This window comes from Corella eumyota, chromosome 1 (genome assembly GCF_963082875.1).
Source record: "Corella eumyota chromosome 1, kaCorEumy4.1, whole genome shotgun sequence".
Classification (NCBI taxonomy): domain Eukaryota; kingdom Metazoa; phylum Chordata; class Ascidiacea; order Phlebobranchia; family Corellidae; genus Corella; species Corella eumyota.
This window is the reverse complement of record NC_137490.1, coordinates 4,142,501-4,157,500: the sequence shown is the minus strand read 5'-3', so window position 1 is coordinate 4,157,500 and position 15,000 is coordinate 4,142,501. Positions and strand designations below refer to the sequence as shown.

At 40.7% G+C, this 15,000-nt stretch overlaps 28 non-coding genes across 28 annotated transcripts in view; all 28 read right to left on the bottom strand.

Annotated features, from left to right (window-relative positions):
• Positions 1-226: 226 nt before the first annotated feature.
• Positions 227-298, bottom strand: Trnad-guc (transfer RNA aspartic acid (anticodon GUC)). The gene has a single exon. It is a non-coding gene; the product is annotated as a tRNA-Asp (tRNA).
• Positions 299-374: 76 nt separating this feature from the next.
• Positions 375-446, bottom strand: Trnad-guc (transfer RNA aspartic acid (anticodon GUC)). Its single transcript has one exon. It is a non-coding gene; the product is annotated as a tRNA-Asp (tRNA).
• A 527-nt stretch (positions 447-973) lies between these two features.
• Trnad-guc (transfer RNA aspartic acid (anticodon GUC)) lies at positions 974-1,045 on the bottom strand. The gene has a single exon. It is a non-coding gene; the product is annotated as a tRNA-Asp (tRNA).
• A 75-nt stretch (positions 1,046-1,120) lies between these two features.
• Positions 1,121-1,192, bottom strand: Trnad-guc (transfer RNA aspartic acid (anticodon GUC)). The gene has a single exon. It is a non-coding gene; the product is annotated as a tRNA-Asp (tRNA).
• Positions 1,193-1,420: 228 nt separating this feature from the next.
• On the bottom strand, positions 1,421-1,492 carry Trnad-guc (transfer RNA aspartic acid (anticodon GUC)). Its single transcript has one exon. It is a non-coding gene; the product is annotated as a tRNA-Asp (tRNA).
• An 824-nt stretch (positions 1,493-2,316) lies between these two features.
• Positions 2,317-2,388, bottom strand: Trnad-guc (transfer RNA aspartic acid (anticodon GUC)). The gene has a single exon. It is a non-coding gene; the product is annotated as a tRNA-Asp (tRNA).
• A 228-nt stretch (positions 2,389-2,616) lies between these two features.
• Trnad-guc (transfer RNA aspartic acid (anticodon GUC)) lies at positions 2,617-2,688 on the bottom strand. The gene has a single exon. It is a non-coding gene; the product is annotated as a tRNA-Asp (tRNA).
• Positions 2,689-3,064: 376 nt separating this feature from the next.
• On the bottom strand, positions 3,065-3,136 carry Trnad-guc (transfer RNA aspartic acid (anticodon GUC)). Its single transcript has one exon. It is a non-coding gene; the product is annotated as a tRNA-Asp (tRNA).
• An 819-nt stretch (positions 3,137-3,955) lies between these two features.
• On the bottom strand, positions 3,956-4,027 carry Trnad-guc (transfer RNA aspartic acid (anticodon GUC)). Its single transcript has one exon. It is a non-coding gene; the product is annotated as a tRNA-Asp (tRNA).
• Positions 4,028-4,252: 225 nt separating this feature from the next.
• Positions 4,253-4,324, bottom strand: Trnad-guc (transfer RNA aspartic acid (anticodon GUC)). The gene has a single exon. It is a non-coding gene; the product is annotated as a tRNA-Asp (tRNA).
• Positions 4,325-4,400: 76 nt separating this feature from the next.
• Trnad-guc (transfer RNA aspartic acid (anticodon GUC)) lies at positions 4,401-4,472 on the bottom strand. The gene has a single exon. It is a non-coding gene; the product is annotated as a tRNA-Asp (tRNA).
• Positions 4,473-4,999: 527 nt separating this feature from the next.
• Trnad-guc (transfer RNA aspartic acid (anticodon GUC)) lies at positions 5,000-5,071 on the bottom strand. Its single transcript has one exon. It is a non-coding gene; the product is annotated as a tRNA-Asp (tRNA).
• A 75-nt stretch (positions 5,072-5,146) lies between these two features.
• On the bottom strand, positions 5,147-5,218 carry Trnad-guc (transfer RNA aspartic acid (anticodon GUC)). Its single transcript has one exon. It is a non-coding gene; the product is annotated as a tRNA-Asp (tRNA).
• Positions 5,219-5,446: 228 nt separating this feature from the next.
• Trnad-guc (transfer RNA aspartic acid (anticodon GUC)) lies at positions 5,447-5,518 on the bottom strand. The gene has a single exon. It is a non-coding gene; the product is annotated as a tRNA-Asp (tRNA).
• Positions 5,519-6,337: 819 nt separating this feature from the next.
• Positions 6,338-6,409, bottom strand: Trnad-guc (transfer RNA aspartic acid (anticodon GUC)). The gene has a single exon. It is a non-coding gene; the product is annotated as a tRNA-Asp (tRNA).
• A 225-nt stretch (positions 6,410-6,634) lies between these two features.
• Trnad-guc (transfer RNA aspartic acid (anticodon GUC)) lies at positions 6,635-6,706 on the bottom strand. The gene has a single exon. It is a non-coding gene; the product is annotated as a tRNA-Asp (tRNA).
• A 964-nt stretch (positions 6,707-7,670) lies between these two features.
• On the bottom strand, positions 7,671-7,742 carry Trnad-guc (transfer RNA aspartic acid (anticodon GUC)). The gene has a single exon. It is a non-coding gene; the product is annotated as a tRNA-Asp (tRNA).
• A 76-nt stretch (positions 7,743-7,818) lies between these two features.
• Positions 7,819-7,890, bottom strand: Trnad-guc (transfer RNA aspartic acid (anticodon GUC)). The gene has a single exon. It is a non-coding gene; the product is annotated as a tRNA-Asp (tRNA).
• A 228-nt stretch (positions 7,891-8,118) lies between these two features.
• Trnad-guc (transfer RNA aspartic acid (anticodon GUC)) lies at positions 8,119-8,190 on the bottom strand. The gene has a single exon. It is a non-coding gene; the product is annotated as a tRNA-Asp (tRNA).
• A 978-nt stretch (positions 8,191-9,168) lies between these two features.
• Trnad-guc (transfer RNA aspartic acid (anticodon GUC)) lies at positions 9,169-9,240 on the bottom strand. Its single transcript has one exon. It is a non-coding gene; the product is annotated as a tRNA-Asp (tRNA).
• Positions 9,241-9,615: 375 nt separating this feature from the next.
• Positions 9,616-9,687, bottom strand: Trnad-guc (transfer RNA aspartic acid (anticodon GUC)). The gene has a single exon. It is a non-coding gene; the product is annotated as a tRNA-Asp (tRNA).
• Positions 9,688-9,915: 228 nt separating this feature from the next.
• Trnad-guc (transfer RNA aspartic acid (anticodon GUC)) lies at positions 9,916-9,987 on the bottom strand. Its single transcript has one exon. It is a non-coding gene; the product is annotated as a tRNA-Asp (tRNA).
• A 1,874-nt stretch (positions 9,988-11,861) lies between these two features.
• Positions 11,862-11,933, bottom strand: Trnad-guc (transfer RNA aspartic acid (anticodon GUC)). The gene has a single exon. It is a non-coding gene; the product is annotated as a tRNA-Asp (tRNA).
• Positions 11,934-12,912: 979 nt separating this feature from the next.
• Trnad-guc (transfer RNA aspartic acid (anticodon GUC)) lies at positions 12,913-12,984 on the bottom strand. The gene has a single exon. It is a non-coding gene; the product is annotated as a tRNA-Asp (tRNA).
• Positions 12,985-13,059: 75 nt separating this feature from the next.
• Positions 13,060-13,131, bottom strand: Trnad-guc (transfer RNA aspartic acid (anticodon GUC)). The gene has a single exon. It is a non-coding gene; the product is annotated as a tRNA-Asp (tRNA).
• A 1,268-nt stretch (positions 13,132-14,399) lies between these two features.
• Trnad-guc (transfer RNA aspartic acid (anticodon GUC)) lies at positions 14,400-14,471 on the bottom strand. Its single transcript has one exon. It is a non-coding gene; the product is annotated as a tRNA-Asp (tRNA).
• Positions 14,472-14,699: 228 nt separating this feature from the next.
• Positions 14,700-14,771, bottom strand: Trnad-guc (transfer RNA aspartic acid (anticodon GUC)). The gene has a single exon. It is a non-coding gene; the product is annotated as a tRNA-Asp (tRNA).
• A 200-nt stretch (positions 14,772-14,971) lies between these two features.
• Trnad-guc (transfer RNA aspartic acid (anticodon GUC)) overlaps positions 14,972-15,000 on the bottom strand; it is a 72-nt gene continuing 43 nt past the window's right edge. The window contains exon 1 of the tRNA in view: positions 14,972-15,000. This exon is cut by the window's right edge and continues 43 nt beyond it. This is a non-coding gene — a tRNA (tRNA-Asp).

Below are 15,000 nucleotides of genomic sequence, written 5' to 3'. Positions count from 1 at the left end.
GACACATTTATAGCTTATTTAATTTATTGTCAAGCCATATTTTACTTTTTTTTAAATTAAAATATAAATTCAAAAAGTTCTACCCGTCGGGGAATCGAACCCAGGTCTCCCGCGCGACAGGCGGCGATATTCACCACTATACTAACGAGGACACATTTAACGCCTATTAATTTAGTGTCTAGCCGTATTTTACTTTTTTTTAATTAAAATATAAATGCATAAACCTCTCCCCGTCGGGGAATCGAACCCCGGTCTCCCGCGTGACAGGCGGGGATACTCACCACTATACTAACGAGGACACATTTAACGCATATTAATTTAGTGTCTAGCCGTATTTTACTTTTTTTTTGATTAAAATATAAATGCAAAAAATTCTCCCCGTCGGGGAATCGAACCCCGGTCTCCCGCGTGACAGGCGGGGATACTCACCACTATACTAACGAGGACACTTTTATAGCTTATTTAATTTATTGTCAAGCCATATTTTACTTTTTTTTAAATTAAAATATAAATTCAAAAAGTTCTACCCGTCGGGGAATCGAACCCAGGTCTCCCGCGCGACAGGCGGCGATATTCACCACTATACTAACGAGGACACATTTAACGCCTATTAATTTAGTGTCTAGCCGTATTTTACTTTTTTTTTAATTAAAATATAAATGCTAAAACCTCTCCCCGTCGGGGAAACGAACCCCGGTCTCTCGCGTGAAAGGCGGGGATACTCACCACTATACTAACGAGGACACATTTAAACCCTATTTAATTTAGTATCTAGCCGTATTTTACTTTTTTTTTAATTAAAATATGAATGCGAAATTCCTCCCCGTCGGGGAATCGAACCCCTGTCTTCCGCGTGACAGGCGGGGATACTCACCACTATACTAACGAGGACACATTTAACGCCTTTTAATTTAGTGTTTAGCCGTATTTTACTTTTTTTTTAGTTAATATATAAATGCAAATGCAAAAACCTCTCCCCGTCGGGGAATCGAACCCCGGTCTCCCGCGTGACAGGCGGGGATACTCACCACTATACTAACGAGGACACATTTAACGCCTATTAATTTAGTGTCTAGCCGTATTTTACTTTTTTTTTAATTAAAATATGAATGCGAAATTCCTCCCCGTCGGGGAATCGAACCCCGGTCTCCCGCGTGACAGGCGGGGATACTCACCACTATACTAACGAGGACACATTTAAAGCTTATTTGATTTAGTATCTAGCCGTATTTTACCTTTTTTAAAAGTGAAATAAAATAATAAAAAAACTTCTCCCCGTCGGGGAATCGAAACCCGGTCTCCCGCGTGACAGGCGGGGATACTCACCACTAAACTAACGAGGACACATTTAAACTTTATTTAATTTAGTATCTACCCGTATTTTAGCCTTTTTTATAGTTAAAATATGAATGCAAAATACCTCCCCGTCGGGGAATCGAACCCCGGTCTCCCGCGTGACAGGCGGGGATACTCACCACTATACTAACGAGGACACATTTAAAGTTTACTTAATTTAGTATCTACCCGTATTTTACCCTTTTTTAAATAAGAAAAAAAATAATAAAAAAACTTCTCCCCGTCGGGAAATCGAACCCCGGTCTCCCGCGTGACAGGCGGGGATACTCACCACTATACTAACGAGGACACATTTAAAGAATTTTAATTTAGTGTCAAGCCGTATTTTATTTTTTTTAAATTAAAATATGAAAGCAAAATTCCTCCCCGTAGGGGAATCGAACCCCGGTCTCACGCGTGACAGGCGGGGATACTCACCACCATACTAACGAGGACACATTTATAGCTTATTTAATTTAGTGTCTAGCCATATTTTACTTTTTTTTAAATTAAAATATAAATGCAAAAAGTTCTGCCCGTCGGGGAATCGAACCCAGGTCTCCCGCGTGACAGGCGGGGATACTCACCACTATACTAACGAGGACACATTTAAACCCTATTTAATTTAGTATCTAGCCGTATTTTACTTTTTTTTTAATTAAAATATGAATGCGAAATTCCTCCCCGTCGGGGAATCGAACCCCTGTCTCCCGCGTGACAGGCGGGGATACTCACCACTATACTAACGAGGACACATTTAACGCCTTTTAATTTAGTGTTTAGCCGTATTTTACTTTTTTTTTAGTTAATATATAAATGCAAATGCAAAAACCTCACCCCGTCGGGGAATCGAACCCCGGTCTCCCGCGTGACAGGCGGGGATACTCACCACTATACTAACGAGGACACATTTAACGCCTATTAATTTAGTGTCTAGCCGTATTTTACTTTTTTTTTAATTAAAATATGAATGCGAAATTCCTCCCCGTCGGGGAATCGAACCCCGGTCTCCCGCGTGACAGGCGGGGATACTCACCACTATACTAACGAGGACACATTTAAAGCTTATTTGATTTAGTATCTAGCCGTATTTTACCTTTTTTAAAAGTGAAATAAAATAATAAAAAAACTTCTCCCCGTCGGGGAATCGAAACCCGGTCTCCCGCGTGACAGGCGGGGATACTCACCACTAAACTAACGAGGACACATTTAAACCTTATTTAATTTAGTATCTACCCGTATTTTAGCCTTTTTTATAGTTAAAATATGAATGCAAAATACCTCCCCGTCGGGGAATCGAACCCCGGTCTCCCGCGTGACAGGCGGGGATACTCACCACTATACTAACGAGGACACATTTAAAGTTTACTTAATTTAGTATCTAACCGTATTTTACCCTTTTTTAAAAGAGAAAAAAAATAATAAAAAATCTTCTCCCCATCGGGGAATCGAACCCAGGTCTCCCGCGTGACAGGCGGGGATACTCACCACTATACTAACGAGGACACATTTAACGAATTTTAATTTAGTGTCAAGCCTTATTTTACTTTTTTTTAAATTAAAATATGACTGCAAAATTCCTCCCCGTCGGGGAATCGAACCCCGTTCTCCCGCGTGACAGGCGGAGATACTCACCAATATACTAACGAGGACACATTTATACCTTAATTAATTTAGTATCTACCCGTATTTTACCCTTTTTTATAGTTAAAATATGAATGCAAAATACCTCCCCGTCGGGGAATCGAACCCCGGTCTCCCGCGTGACAGGCGGGGATACTCACCACTATACTAACGAGGACACATTTAAAGTTTACTTAATTTAGTATCTACCCGTATTTTACCCTTTTTTAAAAGAGAAAAAAAATAATAAAAAAACTTCTCCCCGTCGGGGAATCGAACCCAGGTCTCCCGCGTGACAGGCGGGGATACTCACCACTATACTAACGAGGACACATTAAACGAATTTTAATTTAGTGTCAAGCCGTATTTTACTTTTTTTTAAATTAAAATATGAATGCAAAATTCCTCCCCGTCGGGCAATCGAACCCCGGTCTCCCGCGTGACAGGCGGGGATACTCACCACTATACTAACGAGGACACATTTAAAGCTTACTTAATTTAGTATCTAGCCGTATTTTACTGTTTTTAAAAGTGAAAAGATTAGTGAAATAACTTCTCCCCGTTGGGAATCGAACCCCGGTCTCCCGCGTGACAGGCGGGGATACTCACCACTATACTAACGAGGACACATTTAACGCCTATTAATTTAGTGTCTAGCCGTATTTTACTTTTTTTTTAATTAAAATACAAATGCAAGAAGTTCTCCCCGTCGGGGAATCGAACCCAAGTCTCCCGCGTGTCAGGCGGGGATATTCACCACTATACTAACGAGGACACATTTAACGCCTATTAATTTAGTGTCTAGCCGTATTTTACTTTTTTTTTAATTAAAATATAAATGCAAAAACCTCTCCCCGTCGGGGAAACGAATCCCGGTCTCTCGCGTGACAGGCGGGGATACTCACCACTATACTAACGAGGACACATTTAACGCCTATTAATTTAGTGTCTAGCCGTATTTTACTTTTTTTTTAATTAAAATATCAATGCGAAATTCCTTCCCGTCGGGGAATCGAACCCCGGTCTCCCGCGTGACAGGCGGGGATACTCACCACTATACTAACGAGGACACATTTATAGCTTATTTAATTTATTGTCAAGCCATATTTTACTTTTTTTTAAATTAAAATATAAATTCAAAAAGTTCTACCCGTCGGGGAATCGAACCCAGGTCTCCCGCGCGACAGGCGGCGATATTCACCACTATACTAACGAGGACACATTTAACGCCTATTAATTTAGTGTCTAGCCGTATTTTACTTTTTTTTTAATTAAAATATAAATGCATAAACCTCTCCCCGTCGGGGAATCGAACCCCGGTCTCCCGCGTGACAGGCGGGGATACTCACCACTATACTAACGAGGACACATTTAACGCATATTAATTTAGTGTCTAGCCGTATTTTACTTTTTTTTTGATTAAAATATAAATGCAAAAAGTTCTCCCCGTCGGGGAATCGAACCCCGGTCTCCCGCGTGACAGGCGGGGATACTCACCACTATACTAACGAGGACACTTTTATAGCTTATTTAATTTATTGTCAAGCCATATTTTACTTTTTTTTAAATTAAAATATAAATTCAAAAAGTTCTACCCGTCGGGGAATCGAACCCAGGTCTCCCGCGCGACAGGCGGCGATATTCACCACTATACTAACGAGGACACATTTAACGCCTAATAATTTAGTGTCTAGCCGTATTTTACTTTTTTTTTAATTAAAATATAAATGCTAAAACCTCTCCCCGTCGGGGAAACGAACCCCGGTCTCTCGCGTGAAAGGCGGGGATACTCACCACTATACTAACGAGGACACATTTAAACCCTATTTAATTTAGTATCTAGCCGTATTTTACTTTTTTTTTAATTAAAATATGAATGCGAAATTCCTCCCCGTCGGGGAATCGAACCCCTGTCTCCCGCGTGACAGGCGGGGATACTCACCACTATACTAACGAGGACACATTTAACGCCTTTTAATTTAGTGTTTAGCCGTATTTTACTTTTTTTTTAGTTAATATATAAATGCAAATGCAAAAACCTCTCCCCGTCGGGGAATCGAACCCCGGTCTCCCGCGTGACAGGCGGGGATACTCACCACTATACTAACGAGGACACATTTAACGCCTATTAATTTAGTGTCTAGCCGTATTTTACTTTTTTTTTAATTAAAATATGAATGCGAAATTCCTCCCCGTCGGGGAATCGAACCCCGGTCTCCCGCGTGACAGGCGGGGATACTCACCACTATACTAACGAGGACACATTTAAAGCTTATTTGATTTAGTATCTAGCCGTATTTTACCTTTTTTAAAAGTGAAATAAAATAATAAAAAAACTTCTCCCCGTCGGGGAATCGAAACCCGGTCTCCCGCGTGACAGGCGGGGATACTCACCACTAAACTAACGAGGACACATTTAAACTTTATTTAATTTAGTATCTACCCGTATTTTAGCCTTTTTTATAGTTAAAATATGAATGCAAAATACCTCCCCGTCGGGGAATCGAACCCCGGTCTCCCGCGTGACAGGCGGGGATACTCACCACTATACTAACGAGGACACATTTAAAGTTTACTTAATTTAGTATCTACCCGTATTTTACCCTTTTTTAAAAGAGAAAAAAAATAATAAAAAATCTTCTCCCCATCGGGGAATCGAACCCAGGTCTCCCGCGTGACAGGCGGGGATACTCACCACTATACTAACGAGGACACATTAAACGAATTTTAATTTAGTGTCAAGCCGTATTTTACTTTTTTTTAAATTAAAATATGAATGCAAAATTCCTCCCCGTCGGGCAATCGAACCCCGGTCTCCCGCGTGACAGGCGGGGATACTCACCACTATACTAACGAGGACACATTTAAAGCTTACTTAATTTAGTATCTAGCCGTATTTTACTGTTTTTAAAAGTGAAAAGATTAGTGAAATAACTTCTCCCCGTTGGGAATCGAACCCCGGTCTCCCGCGTGACAGGCGGGGATACTCACCACTATACTAACGAGGACACATTTAACGCCTATTAATTTAGTGTCTAGCCGTATTTTACTTTTTTTTTAATTAAAATACAAATGCAAGAAGTTCTCCCCGTCGGGGAATCGAACCCAAGTCTCCCGCGTGTCAGGCGGGGATATTCACCACTATACTAACGAGGACACATTTAACGCCTATTAATTTAGTGTCTAGCCGTATTTTACTTTTTTTTTAATTAAAATATAAATGCAAAAACCTCTCCCCGTCGGGGAAACGAACCCCGGTCTCTCGCGTGACAGGCGGGGATACTCACCACTATACTAACGAGGACACATTTAACGCCTATTAATTTAGTGTCTAGCCGTATTTTACTTTTTTTTTAATTAAAATATCAATCCGAAATTCCTTCCCGTCGGGGAATCGAACCCCGGTCTCCCGCGTGACAGGCGGGGATACTCACCACTATACTAACGAGGACACATTTATAGCTTATTTAATTTATTGTCAAGCCATATTTTACTTTTTTTTAAATTAAAATATAAATTCAAAAAGTTCTACCCGTCGGGGAATCGAACCCAGGTCTCCCGCGCGACAGGCGGCGATATTCACCACTATACTAACGAGGACACATTTAACGCCTATTAATTTAGTGTCTAGCCGTATTTTACTTTTTTTTTAATTAAAATATAAATGCATAAACCTCTCCCCGTCGGGGAATCGAACCCCGGTCTCCCGCGTGACAGGCGGGGATACTCACCACTATACTAACGAGGACACATTTAACGCATATTAATTTAGTGTCTAGCCGTATTTTACTTTTTTTTTGATTAAAATATAAATGCAAAAAGTTCTCCCCGTCGGGGAATCGAACCCCGGTCTCCCGCGTGACAGGCGGGGATACTCACCACTATACTAATGAGGACACTTTTATAGCTTATTTAATTTAGTGTCAAGCCATATTTTACTTTTTTTTAAATTAAAATATAAATTCAAAAAGTTCTACCCGTCGGGGAATCGAACCCAGGTCTCCCGCGCGACAGGCGGCGATATTCACCACTATACTAACGAGGACACATTTAACGCCTATTAATTTAGTGTCTAGCCGTATTTTACTTTTTTTTTAATTAAAATATAAATGCTAAAACCTCTCCCCGTCGGGGAAACGAACCCCGGTCTCTCGCGTGAAAGGCGGGGATACTCACCACTATACTAACGAGGACACATTTAACGCCTATTAATTTAGTGTCTAGCCGTATTTTACTTTTTTTTTAATTAAAATATCAATTCGAAATTCCTTCCCGTCGGGGAATCGAACCCCGGTCTCCCGCGTGACAGGCGGGGATACTCACCACTATACTAAAGAGGACACATTTATAACTTATTTAATTTATTGTCAAGCCATATTTTACTTTTTTTTAAATTACAATATAAATTCAAAAAGTTCTACCCGTCGGGGAATCGAACCCAGGTCTCCCGCGCGACAGGCGGCGATATTCACCACTATACTAACGAGGACACATTTAACGCCTATTAATTTAGTGTCTAGCCGTATTTTACTTTTTTTTTAATTAAAATATAAATGCTAAAACCTCTCCCCGTCGGGGGAAACGAACCCCGGTCTCTCGCGTGACAGGCGGGGATACTCACCACTATACTAACGAGGACACATTTAACGCCTATTAATTTAGTGTCTAGCCGTATTTTACTTTTTTTTAATTAAAATATGAATTCGAAATTCCTTCCCGTCGGGGAATCGAACCCCGGTCTCCCGCGTGACAGGCGGGGATACTCACCACTATACTAACGAGGACACATTTAAACCCTATTTAATTTAGTATCTAGCCGTATTTTACTTTTTTTTTAATTAAAATATGAATGCGAAATTCCTCCCCGTCGGGGAATCGAACCCCGGTCTCCCGCGTGACAGGCGGGGATACTCACCACTATACTAACGAGGACACATTTAACGCCTTTTAATTTGGTGTTTAGCCGTATTTTACTTTTTTTTTAGTTAAAATATAAATGCAAATGCAAAAACCTCTCCCCGTCGGGGAAACGAACCCCGGTCTCTCGCGTGACAGGCGGGGATACTCACCACTATACTAACGAGGACACATTTAACGCCTATTAATTTAGTGTCTAGCCGTATTTTACTTTTTTTTAATTAAAATATGAATGCGAAATTCCTTCCCGTCGGGGAATCGAACCCCGGTCTCCCGCGTGACAGGCGGGGATACTCACCACTATACTAACGAGGACACATTTAACGCCTTTTAATTTAGTGTTTAGCCGTATTTTACTTTTTTTTTAGTTAAAATATAAATGCAAATGCAAAAACCTCTCCCCTTCGGGGAATCGAACCCCGGTCTCCCGCGTGACAGGCGGGGATACTCACCACTATACTAACGAGGACACATTTAACGCCTATTAATTTAGTGTCTAGCCGTATTTTACTTTTTTTTTTAATTAAAATATGAATGCGAAATTCCTCCCCGTCGTGGAATCGAACCCCGGTCTCCCGCGTGACAGGCGGGAATACTCACCACTATACTAACGAGGACACATTTAAAGCTTATTTGATTTAGTATCTAGCCGTATTTTACCTTTTTTAAAAGTGAAATAAAATAATAAAAAAACTTCTCCCCGTCGGGGAATCGAACCCAGGTCTCCCGCGTGACAGGCGGGGATACTCACCACTATACTAACGAGGACACATTTAAAACTTATTTAATTTAGTATCTACCCGTATTTTAGCCTTTTTTATAGTTAAAATATGAATGCAAAATACCTCCCCGTCGGGGAATCGAACCCCGGTCTCCCTCGTGACAGGCGGGGATACTCACCACTATACTAACGAGGACACATTTAAAGTTTACTTAATTTAGTATCTACCCGTATTTTACCCTTTTTTAAAAGAGAAAAAAAATAATAAAAAATCTTCTCCCCATCGGGGAATCGAACCCAGGTCTCCCGCGTGACAGGCGGGGATACTCACCACTATACTAACGAGGACACATTTAACGAATTTTAATTTAGTGTCAAGCCGTATTTTACTTTTTTTTAAATTAAAATATGAATGCAAAATTCCTCCCCGTCGGGGAATCGAACCCCGGTCTCCCGCGTGACAGGCGGAGATACTCACCAATATACTAACGAGGACACATTTATACCTTAATTAATTTAGTATCTACCCGTATTTTACTCTTTTTTATAGTTAAAATATGAATGCAAAATACCTCCCCGTCGGGGAATCGAACCCCGGTCTCCCGCGTGACAGGCGGGGATACTCACCACTATACTAACGAGGACACATTTAAAGTTTACTTAATTTAGTATCTACCCGTATTTTACCCTTTTTTAAAAGAGAAAAAAAATAATAAAAAAACTTCTCCCCGTCGGGGAATCGAACCCAGGTCTCCCGCGTGACAGGCGGGGATACTCACCACTATACTAACGAGGACACATTTAACGAATTTTAATTTAGTGTCAAGCCGTATTTTACTTTTTTTTAAATTAAAATATGAATGCAAAATTCCTCCCCGTCGGGCAATCGAACCACGGTCTCCCGCGTGACAGGCGGGGATACTCACCACTATACTAACGAGGACACATTTAAACCTTATTTAATTTAGTATCTAGCCGTATTTTACTTTTTTTTTAATTAAAATATGAATGCGAAATTCCTCCCCGTCGGGGAATCGAACCCCGGTCTCCCGCGTGACAGGCGGGGATACTCACCACTATACTAACGAGGACACATTTAACGCCTTTTAATTTGGTGTTTAGCCGTATTTTACTTTTTTTTTAGTTAAAATATAAATGCAAATGCAAAAACCTCTCCCCGTCGGGGAAACGAACCCCGGTCTCTCGCGTGACAGGCGGGGATACTCACCACTATACTAACGAGGACACATTTAACGCCTATTAATTTAGTGTCTAGCCGTATTTTACTTTTTTTTAATTAAAATATGAATGCGAAATTCCTTCCCGTCGGGGAATCGAACCCCGGTCTCCCGCGTGACAGGCGGGGATACTCACCACTATACTAACGAGGACACATTTAACGCCTTTTAATTTAGTGTTTAGCCGTATTTTACTTTTTTTTTAGTTAAAATATAAATGCAAATGCAAAAACCTCTCCCCTTCGGGGAATCGAACCCCGGTCTCCCGCGTGACAGGCGGGGATACTCACCACTATACTAACGAGGACACATTTAACGCCTATTAATTTAGTGTCTAGCCGTATTTTACTTTTTTTTTTAATTAAAATATGAATGCGAAATTCCTCCCCGTCGTGGAATCGAACCCCGGTCTCCCGCGTGACAGGCGGGAATACTCACCACTATACTAACGAGGACACATTTAAAGCTTATTTGATTTAGTATCTAGCCGTATTTTACCTTTTTTAAAAGTGAAATAAAATAATAAAAAAACTTCTCCCCGTCGGGGAATCGAACCCAGGTCTCCCGCGTGACAGGCGGGGATACTCACCACTATACTAACGAGGACACATTTAAAACTTATTTAATTTAGTATCTACCCGTATTTTAGCCTTTTTTATAGTTAAAATATGAATGCAAAATACCTCCCCGTCGGGGAATCGAACCCCGGTCTCCCTCGTGACAGGCGGGGATACTCACCACTATACTAACGAGGACACATTTAAAGTTTACTTAATTTAGTATCTACCCGTATTTTACCCTTTTTTAAAAGAGAAAAAAAATAATAAAAAATATTCTCCCCATCGGGGAATCGAACCCAGGTCTCCCGCGTGACAGGCGGGGATACTCACCACTATACTAACGAGGACACATTTAACGAATTTTAATTTAGTGTCAAGCCGTATTTTACTTTTTTTTAAATTAAAATATGAATGCAAAATTCCTCCCCGTCGGGGAATCGAACCCCGGTCTCCCGCGTGACAGGCGGAGATACTCACCAATATACTAACGAGGACACATTTATACCTTAATTAATTTAGTATCTACCCGTATTTTACTCTTTTTTATAGTTAAAATATGAATGCAAAATACCTCCCCGTCGGGAAATCGAACCCCGGTCTCCCGCGTGACAGGCGGGGATACTCACCACTATACTAACGAGGACACATTTAAAGTTTTCTTAATTTAGTATCTACCCGTATTTTACCCTTTTTTAAAAGAGAAAAAAAATAATAAAAAAACTTCTCCCCGTCGGGGAATCGAACCCAGGTCTCCCGCGTGACAGGCGGGGATACTCACCACTATACTAACGAGGACACATTTAACGAATTTTAATTTAGTGTCAAGCCGTATTTTACTTTTTTTTAAATTAAAATATGAATGCAAAATTCCTCCCCGTCGGGCAATCGAACCACGGTCTCCCGCGTGACAGGCGGGGATACTCACCACTATACTAACGAGGACACATTTAAAGCTTACTTAATTTAGTATCTAGCCGTATTTTACTGTTTTTAAAAGTGAAAAGATTAGTGAAATAACTTCTCCCCGTTGGGAATCGAACACCGGTCTCCCGCGTGACAGTCGGAGATACTCACCACTATACTAACGAGGACATTTTTAAAGCGTACTTAATTTAGTATCTTGCCGTATTTTATCGTTTTTAAAAGTAAAAAAAAATAATAAAAAAACTTCTCCCCGTCGGGGAATCGAACCCAGGTCTCCCGCGTGACATGCGGGGATACTCACCACTATACTAACGAGGCAACATTTAAAGCTTATTTAATTTAGTGTCTAGCCATATTTTACTTTTTTTTAAATTAAAATATAAATGCAAAATGTTCTGCCCGTCGGGGAATCAAACCCAGGTCTCCCGCGTGACAGGCGGGGATACTCACCACCATACTAACGAAGACACATTTAACGACTTTTAATTTAGTGTTTTGCCGTATTTTACTTTTTTTTTAGGTAAAATATAAATGCATAAACCTCTCCCCGTCGGGGAATCGAACCCCGGTCTCCCGCGTGACAGGCGGGGATACTCACCACTATACTAACGAGGACACATTTAACGCCTATTAATTTAGTGTCTAGCCGTATTTTACTTTTTTTTTTAATTAAAATATGAATTCGAAATCCCTCCCCGTCTGGGAACGCGTGACAAGCGGGGATACTCACCACTATATCTCCCGCGTGACAGGCGGGGATACTCACCACTATACTAACGAAGACACATTTATAGCTTATTTAATTTAGTGTCTAGCCATATTTTACTTTTTTTTAAATTAAAATATAAATGCAAAAAGTTCTGCCCCTCGGGGAATCGAACCCAGGTCTCCCGCGTGACAAGCGGGGATACTCACCACTATACTAACGAGGACACATTTAACGCCTTTTAATTTAGTGTTTAGCCGTATTTTACTTTTTTTTAGTTAAAATATAGATGCAAAAACCTCTCCCCGTCGGGGAATCAAACCCAGGTCTCCCGCGTGACAGGCGGGGATACTCACCACTATACTAACGAGGACACATTTAAAGCTTACTTAATTTAGTATCTAGCCGCATTTTACTGTTTTTAAAAGTGAAAAGATTAGTGAAATAACTTCTCCCCGTTGGGAATCGAACACCGGTCTCCCGCGTGACAGTCGGGGATACTCACCACTATACTAACGAGGACATTTTTAAAGCGTACTTAACTTAGTATCTAGCCGTATTTTACCTTTTTTAAAAGTGAAATAAAATAATAAAAAAACTTCTCCCCGTCGGGGAATCGAACCCCGGTCTCCCGCGCGACAGGCGGGATACTCACCACTATACTAACGAGGACACATTTAAACCTTATTTAATTTAGTATCTAGCCGTATTTTACTTTTTTTAAATTAAAATATAAATGCAAAAAGTTCTGCCCGTCGGGGAATCGAACCCAGGTCTCCCGCGTGACAGGCGGGGATACTCACCACTATATTTAACGCCTTTTAATTTAGTGTTTAGCCGTATTTTACTTTTTTTTTAGTTAAAATATAAATGCAAATGCAAAAACCTCTCCCCGTCGGGGAATCGAACCCCGGTCTCCCGCGTGACAGGCGGGGATACTCACCACTATACTAACGAGGACACATTTAACGCCTATTAATTTAGTGTCTAGCCGTATTTTACTTTTTTTTTAATTAAAATATGAATGCGAAATTCCTCCCCGTCGGGGAATCGAACCCCGGTCTCCCGCGTGACAGGCGGGGATACTCACCACTATACTAACGAGGACACTTTTAAAGCTTATTTGATTTAGTATCTAGCCGTATTTTACCTTTTTTAAAAGTGAAATAAAATAATAAAAAAACTTCTCCCCGTCGGGGAATCGAAACCCGGTCTCCCGCGTGACAGGCGGGGATACTCACCACTATACTAAAGAGGACACATTTAAACCTTATTTAATTTAGTATCTAGCCGTATTTTACTTTTTTTTTAATTAAAATATGAATGCGAAATTCCAACCCGTGGGGGAATCGAACCCCGGTCTCCCGCGTGACAGGCGGGGATACTCAGCACTATACTAACGAGGACACATTTAAACCTTATTTAATTTAGTATCTACCCGTATTTTACCCTTTTTTATAGTTAAAATATGAATGCAAAATACCTCCCCGTCGGGGAATCGAACCCCAGTCTCCCGCGTGACAGGCGGGGATACTCACCACTATACTAACGAGGACACATTTATAGCTTATTTAATTTAGTGTCTAGCCATATTTTACTTTTTTTTAAATTAAAATATAAATGCAAAAAGTTCTGCCCGTCGGGGAATCGAACCCAGGTCTCCCGCGTGACAGGCGGGGATACTCACCACTATACTAACGAGGACACATTTAACGCCTTTTAATTTAGTGTTTAGCCGTATTTTACTTTTTTTTTAGTTAAAATATAAATGCAAAAACCTCTCCCCTTCGGGGAATCAAACCCCGGTCCCCCGCGTGACAGGGGGGGATACTCACCACTATACTAACGAAGACACATTTAAAGCTTATTTAATTTAGTGTCTAGCCATATTTTACTTTTTTTTAAATTAAAATATAAATGCAAAAAGTTCTGCCCGTCGGGGAATCGAACCCCGGTCTCCCGCGTGACAGGCGGGGATACTCACCACTATACTAACGAGGACACATTTAACGCCTTTTAATTTAGTGTTTAGCCGTATTTTACTTTTTTTTTAGTTAAAATATAAATGCAAAAACCTCTCCCCGTGGGGGAATCGAACCCCGGTCTCCCGCGTGACAGGGGGGGATACTCACCACTATACTAACGAGGACACATTTAACGCCTATTAATTTAGTGTCTAGCCGTATTTTACTTTTTTTTTAATTAAAATATGAATGCGAAATTCCTCCACGTCGGGGAATCGAACCGCGGTCGCCCGCTTGACAGGCGGGGATACTCACCACTATACTAACGAGGACACATTTAAAGCTTATTTGATTTAGTATCTAGCCGTATTTTACCTTTTTTAAAAGTGAAATAAAATAATAAAAAAACTTCTCCCCGTCGGGGAATCGAACCCCGGTCTCCCGCGTGACAGGCGGGGATACTAACCACTATACTAACGAAGACACTTTTAACCCTTATTTAATTTAGTATCTAGCCGTATTTTACCCTTTTTTATAGTTAAAATATGAATGCAAAATACCTCCCTGTCGGGGAATCGAACCCCGGTCTCCCGCGTGACAGGCGGGGATACTCACCACTATACTAACGAGGACACATTTAAAGCTTATTTGATTTAGTATCTAGCCGTATTTTACCTTTTTTTAAAGTGAAATAAAATAATAAAAAAACTTCTCCCCGTCGGGGAATCGAACCCCGGTCTCCCGCGTGACAGGCGGGGATACTCACCACTATACTAACGAAGACACATTTAAACCTTATTTAATTTAGTATCTAGCCGTATTTTACTTTTTTTTAATTAAAATATGAAAGCGAAAAATCTCCCCGTCGGGGAATCGAACCCCGTACTCACCACCATACTAACGAAGACACATTTAACGCCTTTTAATTTAGTGTTTTGCCGTATTTTACTTTTTTTTTAGGTAAAATATAAATGCAAAAACCTCTCCCCGTCGGGGAATCGAACCCCGGTCT